This window comes from Lycorma delicatula, chromosome 1 (genome assembly GCF_047948215.1).
Source record: "Lycorma delicatula isolate Av1 chromosome 1, ASM4794821v1, whole genome shotgun sequence".
NCBI classification, from domain to species: Eukaryota; Metazoa; Arthropoda; class Insecta; order Hemiptera; family Fulgoridae; genus Lycorma; species Lycorma delicatula.
In genome coordinates this window covers 291,243,593-291,254,936 of record NC_134455.1, presented here as the reverse complement: position 1 = coordinate 291,254,936, position 11,344 = coordinate 291,243,593, and positions in this window count along the sequence as shown.

The following is an 11,344-nucleotide window of genomic DNA, read 5'->3' as shown; positions in this document are numbered from 1 at the left end:
ATTCCAGGATGCCTTAGTATGTGGCCTATAAGTCTGTCTCTTCTTTTAACTATATTTTTCCAAATGCTACTTTCTTCATCTATTTGCCGCAATACCTCTTCATTTGTCACTTTATCCACCCATCTGATTTTTAACATTCTCCTATAGCACCACATTTCAAAAGCTTCTAATCTTTTCTTCTCAGATACTCCGATCGTCCAAGTTTCACTTCCATATAAAGCAACACTCCAAACATACACTTTCAAAAATCTTTTCCTGACATTTAAATTCATTTTTGATGTAAACAAATTATATTTCTTACTGAAGGCTCGTTTAGCTTGTGCTATTCGGCATTTTATATCGCTACTGCTTCGTCCATCTTTAGTAATTTTACTTCCCAAATAACAAAATTCTTCTACCTCCATAATCTTTTCTCCTCCTATTTTCACATTCAGTGATCCATCTTTGTTATTTCTACTACATTTCATAACTTTTGTTTTGTTCTTGTTTATTTTCATGCGATAGTTTTTGTGTAGGACTTCATCTATGCCGTTCATTGTTTCTTCTAAATCCTTTTTACTCTCGGCTAGAATTACTATATCATCAGCAAATCGTAGCATCTTTATCTTTTCACCTTGTACTGTTACTCCGAATCTAAATTGTTCTTTAACATCATTAACTGCTAGTTCCATGTAAAGATTAAAGAGTAACGGCGATAGGGAACATCCTTGTCGGACTCCCTTTCTTATTAGGGCTTCTTTCTTATGTTCTTCAATTGTTATTGTTGCTGTTTTGTTCCTGTACATGTTAGCAATTGTTCTTCTATCTCTGTATTTGAACCATAATTTTTTTAAAATGCTGAACATTTTATTCCAGTCTACGTTATCGAAAGCCTTTTCTAGGTCTATAAACGCCAAGTATGTTGGTTTGTTTTTCTTTAATCTTCCTTCTACTATTAATCTGAGCCCTAAAATTGCTTCCCTTGTCCCTATACTTTTCCTGAAACCAAATTGGTCTTCTCCTAACACTTCTTCCACTCTCCTCTCAATTCTTCTGTATAAAATTCTAGTTAAGATTTTTGATGCATGACTAGTTAAACTAATTGTTCTGTATTCTTCACATTTATCTGCCCCTGCTTTATAAGACAAGACAACTATTTTTGTTAATTTGTTTTATGGATTGTTCTTAGTTGTTATAATTAGCGAACAAATGTAAGTCAAGTGATTATTAACTGTTTGAAATCATTACTAACGCAACTTGTTTTATAATTTATTTTGTCTAAGATTCCTTTATAGTATTCTTTTTATTTTCATATTTTTTTGAAATGGAGGTTACTAGAATATCACAGTACAAATTCATGAATGAATGAATTCTACTAGAAAGATAAAAGAAAAATTCATGATTATGGAAAATTAGCTTGCAAATACTATAAAATGCAAAGACAGTGAAAGAGTTTCACTCAGCAGTGATGTGCGTTATTTTAAGTCTGATTTCCAGAAGAAATGGTCAGCAGCAAGTAATACGGAAGAACAATTCCTAAAGAAATATTCAACATGCCTCAGTTCCTCTTTAAGAGTACCAAATTATGCTTCTTCAATTCCTGGTCGCCCGAAAAAAGAATTCAGTAATTGTAAGAGAAGAAAAACTGAAGAAATAAGAAACCTGGCTTGTTCAGAAGAATTAATATGTGCTGCAAGTATGAGCCAGGAAGCTGCGGGTAATCGCAACACAGTTAAAATAATAAAAAAGATCACAGAAACAAGGAAGAAAGCTTCAAAATTCAAAAAACTATCTCCTCGGTATAAAAAATAGTGTTATAAAGCATATTCCATTAGAAGCTCTAGCAATATTTGTAGATCTGACCAGAAAACATTACGAAGTAAAGCAAGCTGCTAATAATAATATCTACACGTCATATATCTTTATAAAAAGAGCAAAAATCGACTGTGCTACCCAAAAGAGGATTTTATTTCTGTCACAGAGATGATTGTTAAGCTAAATTTACAGCATATTATAGATCATACATCCTCGAGACTGTGCAAGTACTTACAAAATATGTGATTGAGAGTCTATCACTACAGGAAAAACAACCTTTCGCGTTTGTTTCTAAGTGGGGTGTCGTGGGTCTCAACAGACACAATTCAAACAAAGATTTCAAGACAGGGATAAAAGTGATAATAATATTTTTCATAGTTCTTTCGTGCCATTGCAACTTTCATGTAACTTTCCAATCAACAACCAAAAGAAAGTTACTTGGAAAAATCCAGTACCTTCACCTATTAGGTTTTGTCGGCCACTACGAATCCTTTTTACCAAAGAAACAACAAATAAAGAAATACAGTATATTGAAAATAAAACAGAAAATCCTATTGAAACAGAAATTGCATATGATAGTGATGTCATTAAAAAAAAAACGTGTATTGATACAGACTGTGGTAGAGGGGAAGTCTGTAATGCACTGGCGGTACATTATCAACAATGAAATTACATTCGTGGAAAGACATCAAAAGATTACAATAAATTAGATGCAATTCACGAAGAAAATCCTGATTATTTGAAATTTGATCTGTAAGTTTCACACAAGAATTCGATTTTTTAATCATTTTTTAAAGCATATAAAATTCATACCAAACGGTGGCAGGCTAAAACTCAAGAAGAAAAGGAAATCGTTAAAAATTCAAAAAAAGAAAATAGGTATATGAACATACATGAATAACTTCAATAAAAAGACTTTTTAGACTTTATAGTGTTTACAAATAAAAAGTACAAAATGATTAAATTTTGGTACGATTTTTACTTTCTCCGTGCCCCACTTCCAGGGGGGAAGAGCCACCTTATGTTAACCGGTGCAACCTGTTGCGAAAAATGTTTATTGCAATCAAAATTGTTTTAATTGAAAATTAAACAGGATTACTAATCAATGGTTTTAGCACACTGATGACCGTTAATACACAAACTGAAATCATCACAGAGATTTTTACACGCCAAAAAGGGGTGTAATTTATTTAGGGTGTATTTACACCTTAAAGTGTTTCATTGCAGTAGTTCAGCGGCTGAACCGATTTAGACGTATGATCCCGCTTTGGAATCATTTGCGTTACCGAGAGTGTCAAAGACTATAGGAGATTTGCCGGTTGAAGCACAAACTTTAATAAATTGAATTAACGAAATGTGAACTGTGTGCTCCTATCACTGTGTGAGCTGGGTTTGAATTGAGTGATTTGAATCAATTAAATTAATAATAATAAAAAAAATTATAGAATTAAATTTACGTTAAATAAAATAATACTAAAAAGATTTAATAAGTTTCTGTTTAATAGGATTCCCGTGGGGACTGCATGTGAGGCCAAAGCGGTGAGGTGATGCAAGCACCTAATACGAGGCTAGAACAATTCTCAACATCTACTGGTAACAAACTGGTGACCCTGGGGCGCTGTTTTGGGAAGTGTCTCAAATGAGGGCACTTCCAGGGTATTTGTTAGAATAACGTTTGTATGCATCAGGTACACTCTTGATCTAGCCGATCACGATTATTTGGAAATGTTATATCTTCGTAACCAATCTTCTGATTTTCAAGATTCAAACAGGGTATTTGCTAGTATAATACAAAATCACAATGGAAGCAAACCACATTACGATCATTAATTACCCCATATTAGTGATTATCCTATACTAAACAACGCAATTATTGTCAGCAATTTTTTTTTTTTGGCAGTTGTGTTTTTTAACTTTTAATATATATCTCTTGTTTACATAAATTATTTAGCTGATTTTATTGAATTGTCCATCTACGAAAAAAAAAATAAGTTTCTAGTATAAAACAAAAGTCTTTAATTTTTTTTGTGTTCTTTGTGTTTAAGATTCATAAACTGCTTAAACTTATTAACTAAATAGCAAAGTCATATTTAGCCTCTACTGTTTAACCTCATGTACTCATCAATTGTAATTATTTTTTCGGGTATTTTAATTATTTTATGTAATTTAAAAAGGATTACTTAAAGGTTTTTGTACGATTCCTAAATCAACTGTAATTTTAAAAAAGATTTAAAAAAATAATTAAAAATTATTTTTTTTTTAATTTGCCACTAAACTATTTTAATACATTTGAAACCCATTTGAAAAACCATTACTTTTTCTGATGTTTTTTTTGCTGACGTAACCATAGTAGTTAATCACCTAAATTTTAATCATGCCCGGGTTTAATTAGTGTATTAATTATAAATATATTTTTTTCCTAAAATAGGTTGCTACTTTGTCAATATTAAAGTTATATTTAGTCAGTAGTACTTCAAAAGAAAATTTAATTCAATTTGTTAAAATATTTTTAAGATATCTGTATAATTTAATCTTTCTGGGTTGAAATTCTTGATGAATGTTAAGAAATATTTTACATTTCTTTCAATTATTTAATTCATCCTTTTTTAATTGTTTTCTTTTCAAGTTAGAAGCTAATTTTGATAACATACTAAGACAATCATCGAAGTAATCTACGGTATAAAATAATGTGTAAGTGAACGAATCTATTACTTATTGGGAAAAATTTATATTTCTCATAGTAAAACCATGTTATTACAAGATATATTTTCTTGAGAAAAAAGCGATAAATAAAATTTAAAAGTCATAAATTAGGCTTGAAAGATGATGATTTCTGAGAGTCTTTGATTTTTCTAACTGTGAAACAGCGAAATTTTATGTTTCCAATTTTGTTATTAAAAATTTAATATATAAGTGAAGCCACAAAATCCATCAAACCCAAATACACTATTTGAACTTGTGCGATGTACTTTCTCTTGGTTGGTAGACCAGAGAAAGTGCGTAAGCCAACGTATTATTTATATAAAGAGAGAAGTACGATTTAAAGGACTGATTAAAGACCGGAGGGTTGAAAGTTAAGAGTAGATGTTAGGAGGGAAGGATGTTTAAACATAATACTGCGTTAACTTTAGAGAGTGAATTAACAGTAAAAGCCAAACAATATTAGTTGTATATAAATAAACAGTAATATTAATATAAACCGCAAATGTAAACTGAAACAAAGTGGAAGCTAATTGTGTTATTTCGTCGAAGTTTATCAATTTACAGCTGCACTCACCTGACCATTACCCAGTTTTATACTTTAATTTTATAAATATTCCGTTATAATGTTTTGCTCTCTTTTTTAAATTTCCTTAAAGCAATATTCCTTCCTAAATAAAATGTTTAAATTATGCTTTTATTAAATTAGGCTTTTGTTTTTAAAAATTACCATAAAGTTATAAAATAATTGTAAAAAATTGAAAAAAATCAGTAAGTCGTTGAGGAACAGAAAGGGTAAAAGACTAGGAAGACTTATTTAAGTTTTTATTACTTACAGATAGTTAAATATATCAACTGTACATTGGTTAATTTTCAAACAAAAGAAATATATAAAAACATTTTTTTAAAAGTAGCTGCATCATATAATTAATTTTTTAAATAATTAATCTTTAGTAATTATTTATAATATAATTTTTTTATAAATGTATTAATATGAATACATTAAATTATTATTATTATAATTTTTTTATTAATGTATTAATTTGAAAAATATTCAATCCGATGGATGTTATTTGAATACATTAAATAATTTATTAAGAATGTTCCAAAATGACGTGATATTTTAAATTTGCTACCATTTTTTTTCACGATAAAACCAGAATAGAAATTTTTAAATGCAGGTATCAGTAAACATTGAAGTTAAATTATGGAAAAGTACACACTTTAACATCGCGTATATGTAAAAATAACGTAACTAGTCGATAACGAGTTTTCGAAAAATCATCTTTAGCAATAAGGCACATTTTCTTCTTACCGGCTTTGTCTAATAAACAAAATTGTCAAATTTGAGAATCAGAAAGTCCAAATAATATTGACTTCTTATGCATCCTGACAGGTAACGGTTTGGAGCGGGCTTATGGCTGGAGAACTGATTGGTCCTTACTTCTTCGAAAATGAAAATGGAGATGCTATTATCGTCAGTGGAGTTCGATATCATGAGATTATTTCAAACATTTTAAGACTTAAATTAATGATATAGAAGACATACAGTTCAACAAGATGGTACAAAATTCCACATTGGCAATGAAATCGTGCAGTTATTGCAAAAAAAAATTTAATGGTCGTATTATCTCAGAGCGAGATGATGTGAATTGACCGCATGATTATGTGACTTGTCACATAATTTCCTTTGGGGTTGTCATTAGGATAAACTGTACATCAATAAACCACAAACAATAGAGGATCTCAAAGAGAAATTCCACATAACATTGCCGGCATTCCCCATCAATTACGACATCATGTTTTGGAAACTTTGTCAAAAGAGGGAACATGTGCAGCCAAGGCTGAGGCGATCATTTGTCAGATTTTTTGCATCTCATATAACCTCCATGCCACTTCTTTCGAATAAAGCAATAATATTATCAATTACCGAATAAAAAAAATTCACCGGTGCTAAGTAGAGGATTAAAACGGTTTCCACCTTAAAGTTAAGAAAAATTTAAAATTTACTCAATACAACAATGGCTGCAAGTAAAAAAAGCTTCACATATTTAGCATACAACAAGCCCCATCTTCTTACAATTCCAGCAACATTTTGGTCAAATGCAACAAATTGTTGCAGACAAAAGTTTTTGGTAATGTTTAGAGGACTAACGGCCACTTTAAACCGATTCGATACTGTGCCTATTATGGAAGGTATGATGTTTTTGTCTTCAAAACCCCATTTTTTCAACCCTCTTGGCCAACGATTGGTGATATCAAAAGAATTTACTTATATGAGTTTTAGGCCCATATCCAAAGAAGAGTAAGAAGTTTAAACGAGTTCGATATTTTACTCAATAAGAAAGTTATATCTATATTTTTTTTCGATAAAAGCCTCCCCATTTCCACCCCCTATAGTCCGGTTTTGCCCATTAATGAATTCGATCGAAATTTTTGGTCGTTATATTTTATGTATCAATTTGAAAATTATTGACGCAAAATTACGGCAGTTGTTGTGTCCACAAGAAAGTGGACACGACATTTATATATATACTATAAATGTATATATAAACTTTTGAACTGAAGGTTGTTTTGGAGCTTGGGGGATATGAAACGCAAAGATATGTCGAAATTTTCTGGAAGTCGAATTATGGTACCCATTATAGTAGGTAACTTTCTTATGAAATCTACCTAACATATGTTTTAGGATTAATTAAAAAATTAGAAGTCAGGTTTCTTGGGACACCTTTATTTTAAAAAGAGAGAAGGATGGCAAACAATAACAGCAGAACCAGTTATTTTAAAATGGGTAAATTGTACACTTACAAAATCCATTAATTATTAATATAATTAAATAAAATAATCCCCCGAAAAATGTTTAAGGGAATACGTCCATTTATTGCTTCGATAAAAGTGTATCTAAAAAAAAAGTACATAAAATATATATTAAAAAAAAAAATTGTACTCTTAAGCTACTACGATTTTAAAGTTAATGTTCTTGTAATCTATAAAATAATGGTTTTTTGAAAGATTGTGGTATTCAAATTTATTATCCTTGGAAAATTTCGAATTATATGTTTTTTCCTTCAAACTATTTATTATAGGTACCACTACGCTCCACATTATTTTTATTTTCTTAATAAGAACGTTTAATGTTTAAGTTGTATCCAACCCTTCAGCAAGACAAGCAAAATTTCATTCCGCTTATAAAAAATACATGAGCCGTAATTTTTCCTGAATATTTTAAACTTCCATCTGAGACAGCTTTATAATAAGAAATTGTTTGAGGTAACTTTACTTTGTATATTTTTATATTATAATCTGTTTATAATTTTATTTAACACAAACCGTCAGATACCTTTAGAACCAAATTTATGATTTTAGAGGGTTTCTAAAAAAAATAACCAGGAATGAGGACCTGAAGAACAGGCGGATTGAATGAAGAGCCACTAGAGAGGAAAAAACAAAATTAAAGACTTTAAAACGAGATCCTGATAGGCCAAAATCGAAAAATAAAAAAATGGTAATAATAAATATTATAAAAACAATATAAAATTAAGCCGTAATTGATTTATTTGGGTATAATTTTACAATCGTACTAAATTAATTTTAAAAAAGTAGAAAATAAGATCAACTTGTTTTGTCCTTAATGTACGACTTCACACAGAAATATGAAAGTACTTAAATAAAACTTAAAAATGGTTTTTCTTTCCCCCAATAAACCTCTCTCTGGCTATTAAAAATCAATTTTAAAAATTTTACACCATCTGAGTAGACAGAAATACCAAGATTTGAAATTAATCAACGAAAATTGAACTGATGTAATATAATTTTGATGTTTTATATCAATTAGAAGTTGGAGATAAATTCAATTTCCTGCAACATTTCTAAAAGATGTACAATTTTAATTTAATGATTTCCGATAACCGGAGATTTAATCAACTATCAATTTACGTCACAGTAGAATGAGTAAACTTGGATAGAAGACTAGCAGCGCGGAAGATAAATTTATTAGTAGTGAACTAATATCTTACTTTTGCATTATAGACTCTAATGTAAAATCTATTTTAAGTAATTGAATGGAACGATTTATTTTATTCTAATATGATCTTATGGAAGTCTTTTTTTTTTGGTAAAATATTTTACAATAATTTCTAAATATGTCCATTTCATGTAGAACATTAAGAGGAAGTAGAAAACATTTTTTAGTTGAAGTAGTTAAATCCTGGGAATTGTTATATTAAAGTAAGTAATAAAACAGATTAATAAATATATTATTACATGCAAACCTGTTACTGCGTACTCAAAAATATTTTGAATTATACCAATTTAATTCTTATAGCTAAACAAAGTAATACCCCAAAACGATAGAAAAAAAATTGTTTTTGCAATCTGTTAACAGCTTATTACGAATGGAAAATCAACAGAAAATCCTTCTGCAAACGATCTTCTGTCTTGGATCAAAAAATTATTCGGAGAAATTTATTCTTAATCGGTCTCTACTTATTCTAATTATCGACCGGTATCGTGTGAATGAAGCACTCAAGTTTCTGCAGTAAAGTAACAAACGTAAGTTGTGGACTTAAAAAGTATATTCTAAGATTTCAGATCTATAGAAATAATTAAAATAAATTAATATTATATGATTATTATTATTAAGTTATTAAAAAACTTAACACAAAAATTAATTTTAACCTATCAAAGTTTAAAATTATTTTTTAAACTGAATATGACTTTATTGAGGTCCTGATACATTTCTCCTTGTGTAATCGCTTTCTTCAGTAGATTAGCTAATAAATAATAAATATGCCACTACAATCTAATCTGCAATTAATCATAGTATATTTAAAATTTTCTCATCGTGGAAAGTATAAAACCATAGCATCGAGAAAACATTTGCACTGAATTCAAATCATTTTAAAGTATCAGTAGTTACATGATAAAAAATTACACGGAAATTAGAAATTTCCACCCAGAAAAAATAAAAGCAAAAATTGTACGTAATTTTTGTAACTTTCATTAAAAAGGGTTCATCAAACCTTCCAAATCTTGTGACTACGACATTTTTCGATGTAGGTAGTATGAAATTTCCGGTGTTGCTTTTTGGTTATCCTACTTCTCCAAAGAAAACATTTTATTTTATGTAATGTAGCAGTATATTTCATTTAAGGGATGTTAGGTGAATTGGCTTAACATGATATAAATGTTTTATCATTCTTGAGTTAAAAAAGAATAAAATATCTAGTTTGTATATTTACCCTTGTCATATTGCTGATGGTGATGAAGCACATTTTCCGGCTAATTATTATTGCAAATTAAATTTTTAAATTTGAATGTGAAGTTATCTGATTTAATTTACAAATACATTCTATGCTTAAGTATTGTGTAACGATATATCTTAGGAGAATTTGTATAGGTAAAGTGAGATTAGTAATTTAATTATGTTAAGAAATAAAACAAAACACAAATAATTAAATTGTAACAAACTTTAAATTTATTACCTATTGTAATATCTAATTTAGAAAAAAGAATGTCAAGACTGATTCTTAAATTAATTGCGTAGATATGAAATTTAAAAATTCACTTAGAAACGTATGGTGCATTTAAAATTAATTTAAAATATCATTATGGTGAAATAAACAAACATGAGTTAAAATGAAATACTAAACTGATTCTGTAATTAAATTAAATTAAAATAAATTCCCCCTTACACACTTTCAGTTACTCAATGTGAATAAAACAAAAGGTCAAATACTTTCATGCATGAGTGCTCAAAGTTATCCAGTAATTCATGAGACTGATTTAATTTGCTTTCAGCAGGTTTAATTAAAAATATTTTAATTCTACGCTGAGTGTGTTGATTATTAACACATATATTTACCAAAATACTTAATGTATATATATGTAAGTGAATAATTTATATTCCAATTACCAATAAATCACATATACATACATACATTATTTTATGACCCACATTGAAATAAAGATAAAAATAAAATAAATCGAATTATTTAATATTTTCAGATGATATGCAAATATTTTGTTGTTTTTATACTATTATAGTAACATAATTTTCTCAATAAGATTTGGCCAAATAATTTTTCTAAACGATTATTTTTATAAAATCTCCACCTCAAATTTTACAGCTTAATTTTAATTTTTTAACCTAAAATCTTGAGAGTATTTAAATTTGTGACGAATTATAATTTGGGTAATTTAAGAAAAACTTATATATAATAAAACTTAAAAGCGTTTAAGAAAAAACTTTTCATGTAATTCATTGCTAAACGTAACATATTACTTCAATTTATCCGCTTGGATAAAAGGTAAATATTTTTGTGACGTACCGTAAATAATTTGTTTTACATACATTCTGTCCTTACATATTTTGTAACTAGATATCTTAGTTAATTTTTTTTTTTTTGGTAAAGAGAAATTAGAAATGAATTTTATTTAATAACGTAAGAAATATAATAAAATCCAAATAATCAAGTTTCAACAAACTTTAAAGATTATATTCATCAAAAGCCATGATATCAAGTGATATTACTTATTAATTAAATTATAACGATTTAAAAACATTTTCTTCCGAAAGTTTTTCGGAGGTAATTAGCAGTACCGGAGTTTCCGATCGCGCTGTTGTTAACTACACAATATTTAATGTATATTTTAAATTGAATATATTATTCGATTACAACCTTGTACTTTCTAATTTATGTAACATGGGCGTCATTGAGAATAGGCCTCTTTATTTTTAATTGTGCCAATTACTTCACGTAAGATTATGTTGCAGGTTCATTCCGAAAGAACCGTTAAAAAATTTCAATACTTTAAAAACAAGACTTTAATTATTTGCTAATTTTAAACA